This window comes from Ascaphus truei, chromosome 12 (assembly GCF_040206685.1).
Source record: "Ascaphus truei isolate aAscTru1 chromosome 12, aAscTru1.hap1, whole genome shotgun sequence".
NCBI lineage: Eukaryota > Metazoa > Chordata > Amphibia > Anura > Ascaphidae > Ascaphus > Ascaphus truei.
In genome coordinates this window covers 6,915,449-6,929,753 of record NC_134494.1, presented here as the reverse complement: position 1 = coordinate 6,929,753, position 14,305 = coordinate 6,915,449, and the positions used below count along the sequence as shown (strand labels likewise).

General features: G+C 52.5%; 2 protein-coding genes across 10 annotated transcripts in view; one reads left to right on the top strand and one right to left on the bottom strand.

Moving 5' to 3' along the window:
- Positions 1-14,305, bottom strand: part of LOC142464329 (uncharacterized) — a 794,668-nt gene that overhangs the window by 608,736 nt on the left and 171,627 nt on the right. The window lies entirely within an intron of this gene.
- LOC142464315 (uncharacterized) overlaps positions 13,093-14,305 on the top strand; it is a 223,742-nt gene continuing 222,529 nt past the window's right edge. For all 8 annotated transcript variants that reach the window (XR_012787646.1, XR_012787645.1, XR_012787643.1 and 5 more), the window contains exons 1-2: positions 13,093-13,172; positions 13,644-13,708. The gene's annotated coding sequence lies outside the window, so the exon portion shown is untranslated. The remainder of the gene's footprint in view (positions 13,173-13,643; positions 13,709-14,305) is intronic.

Here is a 14,305-nt window from a genome sequence, read left to right as displayed (position 1 = left end):
ATGGTGTTTGAGATTTATCTCTTACATGCTTTCAAATCATCTGGTGTGTGTGAGTGAGATGATTGAAGAGTTTCCTATTTTATTAAATTATGTTGCTTTTACACTAGGATTGTGCGCTTTCTCTTTTTTTCTCTTTTAGGTGCATCATAGGAAGTGGTTTATCCTGGGAGAAAGCAGCCTGGTTCTCCAGAGGACACTATGTTGTTTTTATACCCGTTGAACTTTGTTACATATCGATGGACATTATTTTATTTAATTTTTTTATAACTATTATCCACCGCAATATCCCCTAATTCCCATCTTAGTTTATGGGTATTTAGGTCACTTATAGTATAGTGTTCACCTCACATAAGCACATTTATCCCACCTTGATTGTTAGTTATATATTGACATTTGTTACACTTTAGGGATCACTACAGAAGTCTCAAAAGTGTGTATCAGGCTCTGTCTTTTCTCTCTTGATTTATATATAATTATATATCACAGAGGAAAATAACATTGTTTGGCATAATAATCTTGGTATTGTGCACCCACTCACACAATCTCTCTTCAATCACTATTTATTTATTATTATCATTTTAAAAGGCATACAGAAAATAAACAGAATTAAAGGTAGTGAGAATACAGATGGGTTTCCACACACTTAATACAAATGACCTATAACCAAGAAACATTTAAATATTACAGCTGTAAAAACAAGAAAAAGGAATGATCTATTTTTTATCAAATGTCTTGAATCAGCGGATTGCAAAACAATGTCTGAAAAGGAATAACTACCAGGAATGAATACAGAAGGAGAGATAGCTATATAGATCTCCCTTGTTCTCTTGATTGGCACTATCACAGTAAATAACCCCATTAAAGTACAACGCATGCCTCCATATACCAGTTTGAAATCTATGTAGTCAGTGTTGCTGCAAAAAAACTGCATATCAGTGCGAGCTTTTGGCAATTGTCATTTCCCTAAAATATTTTTTTTCTATTTATTTTGTGTTTTTTTTTAGTGGTATTCTGTATATTTTCACATTAACCATTAGAGTGATTTATCTTGTGTTTGAAAAGATTTGTTTTTGACTAAAGCTTTTCTCATATTCAGAGCAGTTATAGGGTTCACCCCTGTGTGGATTCTGTGGTGTCTAACAAGATTAGATTTATTACTGAAGCTTTTCCCACATTCAGAGCAGTTATAAGGTGTCTCCCCTGTGTGGATTCTTTGATGTTTAACAAGATTAGATTTATTACTGAAGCTTTTCTCACATTCAGAGCAGTTATAGGGTCTCACCCCTGTGTGGATTCTGTGGTGACTAACGAGATGTGATTTCTGGATGAAGCTTTTCTCACATTCAGAGCAGTTATATGGTCTCACCCCTGTGTGGAATCTTTGGTGCTCAACAAGAGATGATTTCTGATTAAAACTTTTCTCACATTCAGAGCAGTTATAGGGTCTAATCCCTGTGTGGATTCTTTGGTGTGTAAAAAGAGGCGATTTCCGATTGAAGTTTTTCCCACATTCAGAGCAGTTATAGGATTTCTTCCCTGTATGGATTATTTGCTGTATACCATTACCATATTTCCCACTGTAGGTTTTCATGTCTCTGCTCTTTAAACACTCTCTTTGTCTTCTCTGGTATTGTGGTGTCTGTAAATTTAGTAAAATGTTGATGTATGGGAATGCTCTGCCGAGTTTCTTGTAATCTTCTTCCAGTTCTCATACAGACTTATGCAATGTTGAAGTCCTTAAAACATATTTCCATTAACACCTCTGTAATTTATGATGTTTGGGACATTTCTTATCTTGCTTCTTGTTCACAGATCAATCATGTGCTGCAGATAATCTGTGGTGAGAAAATGTATTAATGTAACATTGCAATGCAACAACGTACATTTGGATGAGAAAGACAAATATTCACTGAGTTTGACCCTTATAAAATTCTACTTGTGCCAGATATTGAATCATATAATTAAAGTTACATTGTTATATTAGGGTTATATTTACAATCACCCAGAGGAAGGCAAAGAAACACCCAAATGAATAATTTTACAATTATGTCTCATAAGTGGAAATAAATATTTCCTCTAGTGTTGCATTGAGTCCCAAAAATGACCGGGTAACCTCAAGCATTTCACGATACATTGGAAACAGGGAGGACACACTACGCGTACCTGCAGGACACAGCGCTCTCCCTGAGAGCAACATGGTACAGTATATGTATTTTTATCAATCAAATATTTTGCATTGTATGCACAGTGAGGCTGCGACTATTCACTTTACTTGCAGACATGAACTGACGGACGCGTCTGAGCAGGGAGGAACGACCGTGCAGTGAACCCTGATTACCAAACTACTGGAGTGTTCATATTCAGTGCCTATATTGCACTGACTTTTTGTAAGTGCTTTTTTATCTTTTTCTTGTCAAGTAAATTTTAATACTACACTACGAGGTGTGCGCTGTGTTCTTGTTTTTCTCTACTAGGCTGCGATCAGCAGCAAACTATTTTTAAAGGACAGTGTCAATAAGCGCAATACAGTGCTGCTATAATGAGTGCTACATTGGATGGGGGTATTAGCTTCTGTGTTTTTCTACTGAAAGGCGTTCTAGTTGATTGAATCCCAAAAAGGATGGTGTGTGCTTATATTTCACATTAATTAAACTACCAGTGGATTTCTAGAACAACATGCTGATATTTATTTAGCATAACTTTCATTACCTACCAACACTGTTAAAGGAAATTAGAAAGTTATATACTTTCCCCACAAAAATGAAGATAATAACCCTATAGTGATGCTTTCAAATTGAAAATCATAATGGCCAATGTCCATTATGAAGCGATTCTGACCCTGTAATTGAACCTAAAGTTCATAAGTATCTTGCACTTAAAGCAATTTGTTTATTTTCAGCCACTATCTAATAGTCTTAGGCTGCGTCCATAGACGGACAGGCCGTGCTGAGGCGTGCGGACGCTCCGCGCTGAGCCCCTGCATCCTCAATGAGGATGCCTTGAGAGGGGGCTCAGGCGAGCGTCCGCAGGCGTGCTCAGGCTTTGGAGTTTTCAGCCGAGCGCCAAGCTGTTTTTCAGCGCGCTGTCGGCTGAAAACCTCCAATCACTGCACAGCAGCGTCAACGTCACGGCGCCGTGACATTGACATCAGTGCGTCGCGGGCGATTGGCCCAGCGACGTCACTGCCCCGCCTCCAACCACCTCCCCCCAGCTCCCTTCGCGCACGCTGGCTCGCCTGCAAGTCCGTGCAATCACGCTGACTGAAGCAGGCGAGCCTCAGCGTTAACGCGCCTCCGCTCTCCCCACACCTCTATGGCCCGGGCCTTACTGCAGTCTCCTCTTTCACTGGCAATTATATACATTATTAAATTACCATCTAGTATAGCTCTGGATCTTCTTTTATTTTTTTAATTAATTTTTGAATGTAATAAGTTAAGAAATAAAAGTTTTATATAAACAATGTAGACAGTATTTTTTCAAAAGTGTCTTTTTTTGTGGCCTGTAATCTCTAATTAAGGGGTAGTCAGGACCTGTCAGTCCACCTATATACCCACTCCCTAAATTGTCAATTTTCTATCTTCTTTCAAAATATCTACGATAACTAACGGCCATTTATGCTAATACTGCCACTGAGTTAATTATAGTGTATATAATATAACGAAAACGTTCAGCATTATTGGAAGGAGAGCACCCATTCAAATGGATTTTCCTTATGTTCTTATGTTCATTGTTTATAGTCTCCAACTGGCTACTATTATCCTTGGGTTGCACCACTCTCAGTATAGAGCAAGTGTTTATCTCCTATATTGAGATTTCTTGTGTGTCAGTTCTGGGTGGCATATTTGGGTAGAAATGCAATTATTTTGGTTGCAGGAGTTCGGAGGCCAAAGTTACCGGTAGTCCATTAATTCTCCCCGGTGAACAGGCATGATTTGCTGGTACGCGGGGTGAATTACACCGGGGCTTCTCAGTGTCCCCCAGACTCCTGCTTGTCGAGCCCTAATATCCCAAATCCATTTCCCTTATGAATATAAGGCTCCCCAAAGTGTATGCTTTATTAAAGTATATGTTATGTTTTATACATTTATTATAAGGCTCTATACAGTCAGCCAGGGCATCAGCATAGACGCCGGCGTGTCTGTATAGAGTCCGTAGTTCGGAGAGGATGTCCAGAGGTGAGAAAACCGTTTGGCGAGCGGGGATGGACGATTAGCCAGGTCCGGAGAACAAAGGGCACCCTGTGGGGAGACCTTTTGTATCTGCCAGACCTGGTGGAGACTTCCCAGCGGGTTGCATTGGGTTAGCTGGGGAAAGATGGCGAGCGTAGGCACTTTCCCCATTGGCTAATCCATATTCCCGGCCCCCCCGGCTTTTCGAGCCTGCTTGGCACACCTCCGCCCCTGACGTCAGCCTAGAGACAAGCTCCTGTTTCTATTGGCTGGTGGGAAGTTTCCCACACACTGGTCGCTCCTCCTACTTCTATGCTGAAGACAGTTCAGCAGAAGGTATGTAAGGAGATGCCCCAGTCAGAGAATCAGGCCATCCTATCACTTGAGTCGATGAAGCTACAGGAGGGCGGGCTTTTCAAAGTTGCTCTGTTCGAAATAGCAGAGCAACTGGCTTCAATTTGAAGCTAGAAAAGCCTGTCTCACCAAGAGACCAGGCAATTTACACCTTTTTACCAGGATCATTCATTGAACAAAACAAGGTAGTGAAATAAATTGAAAATGTATTCGCATACACAGTGGAACACAAACTCAGCCCTTTCCTGCTGCCCATGTGCCCCTCACACCCCTGGCTGCTTTGAACTCCGATGTCCACTAGACTTGCTGGCACCAACTTGGTAGCCCTGGCAGTGTATGGGACACTCGTTCCGAAAGTCCCTGACACACAGTACATTACAGTACCTTATAATGTATTAAATAAAAGATGTTCTAAATCAGCTCTGTGACGCTCGTAGGTACGCCCCCCACAGCGCGTCTAGAATGGACACAAAACGCACCCGCTTCACGCGGGTGACGTCACAGCTTTCGCACCCGCCGCACTGGCGAAGGCTGTGTGGCCTTAGCCCAAGTTTCTTGCTATGCTACGATCCTTACTAATGTTAGTAAACAGGTGTAACGATATATATTGCGACACATTGACATACTGTGTGTGGAGACCCCGAGTGGCATCGTCAGCATACTGCGGTATCCTTGGGGTTAATAGACTCCTGTGTGTTAAGGGCTCCTGATTATGCACCTATGAGCTGAAGGTTATATAAAAGGGATAACACTTTGGATCTACATGTCCAAGTGTATGTATACAGTTAGCCTTTGGTCAGTGTGTGGCAATAATTGATCACCACATGAATCAAAGACATGAATCAAAGACATGAATTGAGAAACCTGTTGCCTCCCTGTGATGTGACAGGGCTCTATATGAGTAACCTGCCAATTGGCTGCTGGGTGTAAATAACCTCAGTTTTTCCTCAAAAAAAAAAAAGAAGTCTATATAAGCCTGGCACCGTTTGTATGGTAAGTGCCCAGAATAGCTGCCAGTGTGTGCAGAGATTCTTTCACGGGCACACAACTAACACATTACTTATAACCAAGGTAAGTAGTACAAATATACCTGAAAAATCCGTTCCTAAATCAGCTCTACAGATTTCCGTAACTTAGTTGTGAGCTCACCGCCAGTTCTTTCATTTGAAAGCAGTGTGTCACAATGGGCATATCGGGAGCAATTTTACCAAACCCTGTTCAGAGCAACAGTGTTAGGCTAAGGCCCCGCTCCCTCAGTCAGCGCGCCCCACTGCAGACAGGCGGCGCGCTGACAGGCACAGACCGCGATATGCGGTCTGTAGGGAGCCGGAGCGGGAGGGGGGCGTGGTTTGAGCGGAGGTACCCGCTACTCCCCCCCTCCCTCCACGGTCTGGTCTCCCGGGCTGCAGGAGGGAGCTGCTGTGGGCTGCTGGAAGGTAAGCAGCTCCCGCTCCCTCCCCCTTCCCCCACAAATGCCCTCCTCACATAAGCCGATATACACACACACAGCTCCCGCTCCCACCGCTGATAGGCTCATCAGCGCACCACGTGACGCGTCACCGCTCGGGATCACAATTTTCTTGCATCCCCTGGCGGTTGACGCGTATCAGCACGTTGTGAGCCGTGCAGCGAGGGGGGACCGGCTAGGAAAGGATACCCCTGCTGGTGAGTAACGCGCGCACCGCCGGACGCAGCGGGTTCGCAGCCTTAGGGTTTTGATCCAGAGATATCTCCACACACCTGGAACGGGGTCGGCTTAATGGCGTTTTGGAGCTAAGTGGGTGGGGGCGAATGTCATTGTTACTTCCATGTCTGTCTATTATGCTTGTGCACACTGAGGGGGATCTGACGAAAGAGCGGCTGCCCTGAAACGTTATTAGTTCCTTTAAATACACAAAGTGATGAGTAAGATACTTTCCCAGCAGTACCTGCGCGCCTCTCCCCCTCCCTCACTGCGCCTCTCTCCCCCTCCCTCACAGCGCCTCTATCCCCCTCCCTCACTGCGCCTCTAGCTCCTACTGCGCCTCTCTCTCCCACTCCCTCACTGTGCCTCTCCCCCTCCCTCACTGTGCCTCTCGCCACGCCCTCCCTGTGCCTCTCCCCACGCCCTCCCTGTGCCTCTCCCCACGCCCTCCCTGTGCCTCTCCCCCTCCCTCACTGCGCCTCTCTCTCCTACTGCGCCTCTCTCTCCCCCAGTCCCTCACTGTGCCTCTCCCCCTCCCTCACAGTGCCTCTCTCCCTCCCTCACTGTGCCTCTCTCTCTCCCTCCCTGTGCCTCTCTCTCCCCCTCCCTCACTGTGCCTTTCTCTCTCTCTCTCCCTCCCTCACTGTGCCTCTCTCTCCCTCCCTCCCTCACTGTGCCTCTCTCTCCCTCCCTCACTGCGCCTCTCTCTCCCCCTCCCTCACTGCGCCTCTCTCTCCCCCTCCCTCACTGCGCCTCTCTCTCCCCCTCCCTCACTGCGCCTCTCCCCCTCTGCGCCTCTCTCTCCCCCTCCCCTCACCCCCTCCCTCACTGCGCCTCTCTCCCCCTCCCTCACTGCGCCTCTCCCTCCTACTGCGCCTCTCTCCCCCCCTCCCTCACTGTGCCTCTCCCCCTCCCTCACTGTGCCTCTCCCCCTCCCTCACTGTGCCCCTCTCTCTCCCTCCCTCACTGTGCCTCTCTCCCCCCCTCACTGTGCCTCTCTCTCCCCCCTCACTGTGCCTCTCCCTCCCCCCTCACTGTGCCTCTCTCTGCCCCCTCACTGTGCCTCTCTCTCCCTCACTGTGTCTCTCCCCCCCCCCTCACTGTGCCTCTCTCTCCCCCCCTCACTGTGTCTCTCTCCCCACCTCACTGTGCCTCTCTCCCCACCTCCCTGTGCCTCTCTCTCCCTCACTGTGTCTCTCCCCCCCCCTCACTGTGCCTCTCTCTCCCCCCCTCACTGTGTCTCTCTCCCCACCTCACTGTGCCTCTCTCCCCACCTCCCTGTGCCTCTCTCTCCCCCCCACACTGTGTCTCTCTCTCCCCCCCTCACTGTGCGCCTCTCTCCCCCCCTCACTGTGCCTCTCTCCCCCCTCACTGTGCCTCTCTCTCCCCCCCTCACTGTGCCTCTCTCCCCCTCACTGTGCCTCTCTCCCCCCCTCACTATGCCTCTCTCTCCCCCCTCACTGTGCCTCTCTCTCCCCCCTCACTGTGCCTCTCTCTCCCCCCCTCACTGTGCCTCTCTCTCCCCCCCTCACTGTGCCTCTCTCCTCCCTTCACTCTGCCTCTCTCTCCCCCATCACTGTGCCTCTCTCTCCCCCCCTCACTGTGCCTCTCTCCCCCTCACTGTGTCTCTCTCTCTCCCCCTCACTGTGTGTCTCTCTCTCCCCCTCACTGTGCTTCTCTCCCCCCCTCACTGTGTCTCTCTCCCCCCCCCCTCACTGTGCCTCTCTCTCCCCCCTCACTACGCCTCACTCTCCCCCTCCCCTCTCCCCGTCCCTCACTGCGCCTCTCTCTCCCCCTCCCTCACTGCGCCTCTCCCCCTCCCCCACTGCGCCTCTCCCCCTCCCTCACTGCGCCTCTCCCCCTCCCTCACTGCGCCTCTCCCCCTCCCTCACTGCGCCTCTCCCCCTCCCTCACTGCGCCTCTCCCCCTCCCCTCTCCTCTCCCTCACTGCGCCTCTCCCCCTCCCCTCTCCTATCCCTCACTGCGGCTCTCCCCCTCCCCTCTCCTCACCCTCACTGCGCCTCACTCTCCCCCTCCCCTCTCCCCCCTCACTGCGCCTCTCTCCCCCTCCCTCACTGCGCCTCTCTCCCCCTCCCTCACAGCACCTCTCTCCCCCTCCCTCACTGCGCCTCTCTCTCCCCCTCCCTCACTGCGCCTCTCTCTCCCCCTCCCTCACTGTGCCTCTCCCCCTCCCTCACTGTGCCTCTCTCTCCCCCTCCCTCATTGTGCCTCTCTCTCCCCCTCCCTCACTGTGCCTCTCTCTGTCCCCCCTCACTGTGCATCTCCCCCCCCCCCCTCACTGTGCCACTCTCTTTCCCCCCCCCTTACTGCGACACTCTCCCCCCCTCACTGTGCCACTCTCTTCCCCCCCCTCACTGTGCCACTCTCTTCCCCCCCCTCACTGTGCCACTCTCTTCCCCCCCCCCTCACTGTGCCACTCTCTTCCCCCCCCCCCCCTCACTGTGCCACTCTCTCCCCCCCCCCCCTCACTGTGCCACTTATTGCACAGTTATAGGGAGGGGGATGGGATAAGAGGGGGATGGGATAAGAGGGGGATGGGATAAGAGGGGGATGGGATAAGAGGGGGATGGGATAAGAGGGGGATGGGATAAGAGGGGGATGGGATAAGAGGGGGATGGGATAAGAGGGGGATGGGTTAAGAGGGGGATGGGATAAGAGGGGGATGGGATAAGAGGGGGATGGGATAAGAGGGGGATGGGATAAGAGGGGGATGGGATAAGAGGGGGATGGGATAAGAGGGGGATGGGATAAGAGGGGGATGGGATAAGAGGGGGATGGGATAAGAGGGGGATGGGATAAGAGGGGGATGGGATAAGAGGGGGATGGGATAAGAGGGGAATGGGATAAGAGGGGGATGGGATAAGAGTAATCACCTGATCTGCTCCCGGGATCACAACACAGGTCTAGGTTGGTATCACGCATGCGCAGAAGCCTGCATGGTGCTGCCAATGTTGTCTAATTAGGGCAATCCCCCTGGCCACGTCACAGCCTGAAGTCACAGCCAATAGGAGCCTTGCTAGTCCCCCTCCCTCACTGCGCCTCTCTCTCCCCCTCCCTCACTGTGCCTCTCCCCCTCCCTCACTGTGCCTCTCTCTCCCCCTCCCTCATTGTGCCTCTCTCTCCCCCTCCCTCACTGTGCCTCCCCCCTCCCTCACTGTGTCTCTCCCCCTCCCTCACTGCGTCTCTCTCCCCCTCCCTCACTGCGTCTCTCTCCCCCTCCCTCACTGCGCCTCTCTCCCCCCCTCACTGCACCTCTCCCCCCCTCACTGCGCCTCTCCCCCCCCTCACTGCGCCTCTCCCCCCCCTCACTGCGCCTCTCTTCCCCCCCCTCACTGCGCCTCTCTTCCCCCCCTCACTGCGCCTCTCTTCCCCCCTCTCACTGCGCCTCTCTTCCCCCCCCCACACTGCGCCTCTCCCCCTCTGCGCCTCTCTCCCCCTCCCTCACTGCGCCTCTCTCTCCCCCTCCCTCACTGCGCCTCTCTCCCCCTCCCTCACTGCGCCTCTCTCTCCCCCTCCCTCACTGCGCCTCTCTCTCCCCCTCCCTCACTGCGCCTCTCTCCGCCTCTCCCCCCTCACTGCGCCTCTCCCCCTCCCTCACTGCGCCTCTCTCCCCCTCCTTCACTGTGCCTCTCCCCCTACCTCACTGTGCCTCTCTCTCTCCCCTCCCTCACTGCGCCTCTCTCTCCCCCTCCCTCACTGCGCCTCTCTCTGCCTCTCCCCCCCTCACTGCGCCTCTCCCCCTCCCTCACTGCGCCTCTCTCCCCCTCCCACACTGTGCCTCTCCCCCTCACTGTGCCTCTCTCTCCCCCCCTCACTGTGCCTCTCTCTCTCCCCCCTCACTGTGCCTCTCTCTCTCCCCCCCTCACTGTGCCTCTCTCTCTCCCCCCTCACTGTGCCTCTCTTCCCCCTCACTGTGCCTCTCTCCCCCCCTCACTGTGCCTCTCTCATTCCCCCCCTCACTGTGCCACTCTCTTCCCCCCCCTCACTGTGCCACTCTCTTCCCCCCCCTCACTGTGCCACTCTCTTCCCCCCCCCCTCACTGTGCCACTCTCTTCCCCCCCCCTCACTGTGCCACTCTCTTCCCCCCCCCCTCACTGTGCCACTCTCTCCCCCCCCCCCCCCTCACTGTGCCACTTATTGCACAGTTATAGGGAGGGGGATGGGATAAGAGGGGGATGGGATAAGAGGGGGGTGGGATAAGAGGGGGGTGGGATAAGAGGGGGATGGGATAAGAGGGGGTGGGATAAGAGGGGGATGGGATAAGAGGGGGATGGGATAAGAGGGGGATGGGATAAGAGGGGGATGGGATAAGAGGGGGATGGGATAAGAGGGGGATGGGATAAGAGGGGGATGGGTTAAGAGGGGGATGGGATAAGAGGGGGATGGGATAAGAGGGGGATGGGTTAAGAGGGGGATGGGATAAGAGGGGGATGGGATAAGAGGGGGATGGGATAAGAGGGGGATGGGATAAGAGGGGGATGGGATAAGAGGGGGATGGGATAAGAGGGGAATGGGATAAGAGGGGGATGGGATAAGAGTGATCACCTGATCTGCTCCCGGGATCACAACACAGGTCTAGGTTGGTATCACGCATGCGCAGAAGCCTGCATGGTGCTGCCAATGTTGTCTAATTAGGGCAATCCCCCTGGCCACGTCACAGCCTGAAGTCACAGCCAATAGGAGCCTTGCTAGTCCCCCTCCCTCACTGCGCCTCTCTCTCCCCCTCCCTCACTGTGCCTCTCCCCCTCCCTCACTGTGCCTCTCTCTCCCCCTCCCTCATTGTGCCTCTCTCCCCCTCCCTCACTGTGCCTCCCCCCTCCCTCACTGTGTCTCTCCCCCTCCCTCACTGCGTCTCTCTCCCCCTCCCTCACTGCGTCTCTCTCCCCCTCCCTCACTGCGCCTCTCTCCCCCCCTCACTGCACCTCTCCCCCCCCTCACTGCGCCTCTCCCCCCCCCCTCACTGCGCCTCTCTTCCCCCCTCTCACTGCGCCTCTCTTCCCCCCCCCACACTGCGCCTCTCCCCCTCTGCGCCTCTCTCCCCCTCCCTCACTGCGCCTCTCTCTCCCCCTCCCTCACTGCGCCTCTCTCTCCCCCTCCCTCACTGCGCCTCTCTCTCCCCCTCCCTCACTGCGCCTCTCTCTCCCCCTCCCTCACTGCGCCTCTCTCTCCCCCTCCCTCACTGCGCCTCTCTCCGCCTCTCCCCCCTCACTGCGCCTCTCCCCCTCCCTCACTGCGCCTCTCTCCCCCTCCTTCACTGTGCCTCTCCCCCTACCTCACTGTGCCTCTCTCTCTCCCCTCCCTCACTGCGCCTCTCTCTCCCCCTCCCTCACTGCGCCTCTCTCTGCCTCTCCCCCCCTCACTGCGCCTCTCCCCCTCCCTCACTGCGCCTCTCTCCCCCTCCCTCACTGTGCCTCTCCCCCTGCCTCACTGTGCCTCTCTCTCTCCCACCCCTCACTGTGCCTCTCTCTCCCCCCCTCACTGTGCCTCTCTCTCTCCCCCCTCACTGTGCCTCTCTTTCTCCCCCCCTCACTGTGCCTCTCTCTCTCCCCCCTCACTGTGCCTCTCTTCCCCCTCACTGTGCCTCTCTCCCCCCCTCACTGTGCCTCTCTCATTCCCCCCCTCACTGTGCCTCTCTCTCTCCCCCCCTCACTGTGCCTCTCTCTCCCCCCCTCACTGTGCCTCTCTCTCTCCCCCCCTCACTGTGCCTCTCTCTGTCCCCCCTCACTGTGCCACTCTCTTTCCCCCCCCCTCACTGCGACACTTTCCCCCCCCCTCACTGCGACACTCTCCCCCCCCCCTTACTGCGACACTCTCCCCCCCCTCACTGTGCCACTCTCTTCCCCCCCCTCATTGTGCCACTCTCTTCCCCCCCCTCACTGTGCCACTCTCTTCCCCCCCTCACTGTGCCACTTATTGCACAGTTATAGGGAGGGGGATGGGATAAGAGGGGGATGGGATAAGAGGGGGATGGGATAAGAGGGGGATGGGATAAGAGGGGGATGGGATAAGAGGGGGATGGGATAAGAGGGGGATGGGATAAGAGGGGGATGGGTTAAGAGGGGGATGGGATAAGAGGGGAATGGGATAAGAGGGGGATGGGATAAGAGTGATCACCTGATCTGCTCCCGGGATCACAACACAGGTCTAGGTTGGTATCACGCATGCGCAGAAGCCTGCATGGTGCTGCCAATGTTGTCTAATTAGGGCAATCCCCCTGGCCACGTCACAGCCTGAAGTCACAGCCAATAGGAGCCTTGCTAGTTCTGCACATGCTCACAAGACACACTGAAGCCAGAGTCACCATCTTGGATAAGCGTTATGCCCACACTAAGTAATACAGTTTACTAAGATCCCAAATAGAAGATGTAATAGGGGCTCCTATATGAGCTAATAAGGAAATTATCAATAAGACTTATCAATGTTATGTTTTCTCATGGATATTGAACATTATCAGTTATCAATACACCGCATCCCCATAAATCCCCCCTCACCCCCAGTACAAAATGCAGGAATGGAAATAATAAAACGAGAATATATTTTTAATATATACATATGTAGAATCAATGTGTCAGATCAGGCTGGAGATGTACAGGTACAATATAGTGTCCATAATTACATGACATATCACTAGACGAACTGATAATGTTCTATATCCACGAAGAAATATAACATTGATCAGTTGTATTAATCATTTCCTTCATAACTCATATAGGGGGCCCTATTATATCTTCTATTTTGGATCATTATTATTATCTCTGCAACCTGTATTAATTAGTATGGGCATAGCCCGTATCCAAGATGGCGGCTCTGGCGTCCGTGGGACTTGTGAGCATGCGCAGTCCAAGCAAGCCTCCTATTGGCTGTGACGTTCCCAAGGGGATTTCCCTGATTAGACATGGCATGCGTGATCCATATCTAGGCTTGTGATCCCGGGAGCAGATTAGGTGATCACTCTTATCCCATCCCCCTCTTATCCCTCTTATCATTCTACCTCATCCTCCCTATAACTGTGCAATAAGGGGCACAGTGAGTGGGATGAGAGAGGCACAGCGAGGGTGAGGAGAGAGAGGCACTGTTTGGGGGCGGAGATAGGCACTGTGAGGGGGAGAGAGATTGACAGTGAGGGGGAGAGAGAGGGACAGTGAGGGGGAGAGAGAGGGACAGTGAGGGGGACATAGAGGGGGAGAGAGAGGGACAGTGAGGGGGACATAGAGAGGGAGAGAGAGGGACAGTGAGGGGGAGAGAGAGGGACAGTGAAGGAGAGAAAAAAAATGATTAAGAATGTAGATACATTTTTTTTTAAAATTGTTATTTTGATCGACTTTATTTTTCTTTTCCTTATACTAATTATTGTTCTCCATACGAAATGTTCCTAATATTTCAATATACTAAGATAAAACACTTACATTTTTCAGTGTTCTCGTGTGGTAACGGAGGAAGGGAGCAGCGTGATTGAGAAGACCCTGGGGAGCGATTCATGGTATGTTCATCATTTTAAACTTTTACATCCTCATAACCTTTTATAAAACACAGAACAAATGCAAACAAACCTGCAGAATGGCCGGTGTGGGGATCAAACCCACGACCTTGGCAACTGAGCTATCCAGCAAGCAAGGTACTGCTGAAAAAGTATCTTACTGTAATCACTTAGGGCAGCGGTGCGCAAACTGGGGGCGCAGGGTTTACAGAGGCCCCGCACGCTTCCCGAAGGCACTTAAATTAAGTGCCGGGGGAGCTGCAGGGCCACTGTAAACCTAACTTACCTTGGCTCCGGCGGCTTCCTTCCTGCGTCGCCATGGCAACGCAGCATCAAAATGACGCCGCAAGTTCATGTGACGTCACGTTGCTAGGGCAATGTGACATCATGACGCCGGAGCGCAGGTAAGTGGGGGTTAGGGGGGGCGCGGGAGTGAGGAGACCGTCGGAAGGGGGGTGCAGGGAAAAAAGTTTGCGCCCCCCTGACTTAGGGTATAGTTAAAAACAAAAAAGGAACAAATAACGTCGTTTCAGGGCAGCCGCCCTTTCGTCAGATCACCCCTCAGTGTGCACAAGCATAATAGACTGACATGTAAATAAC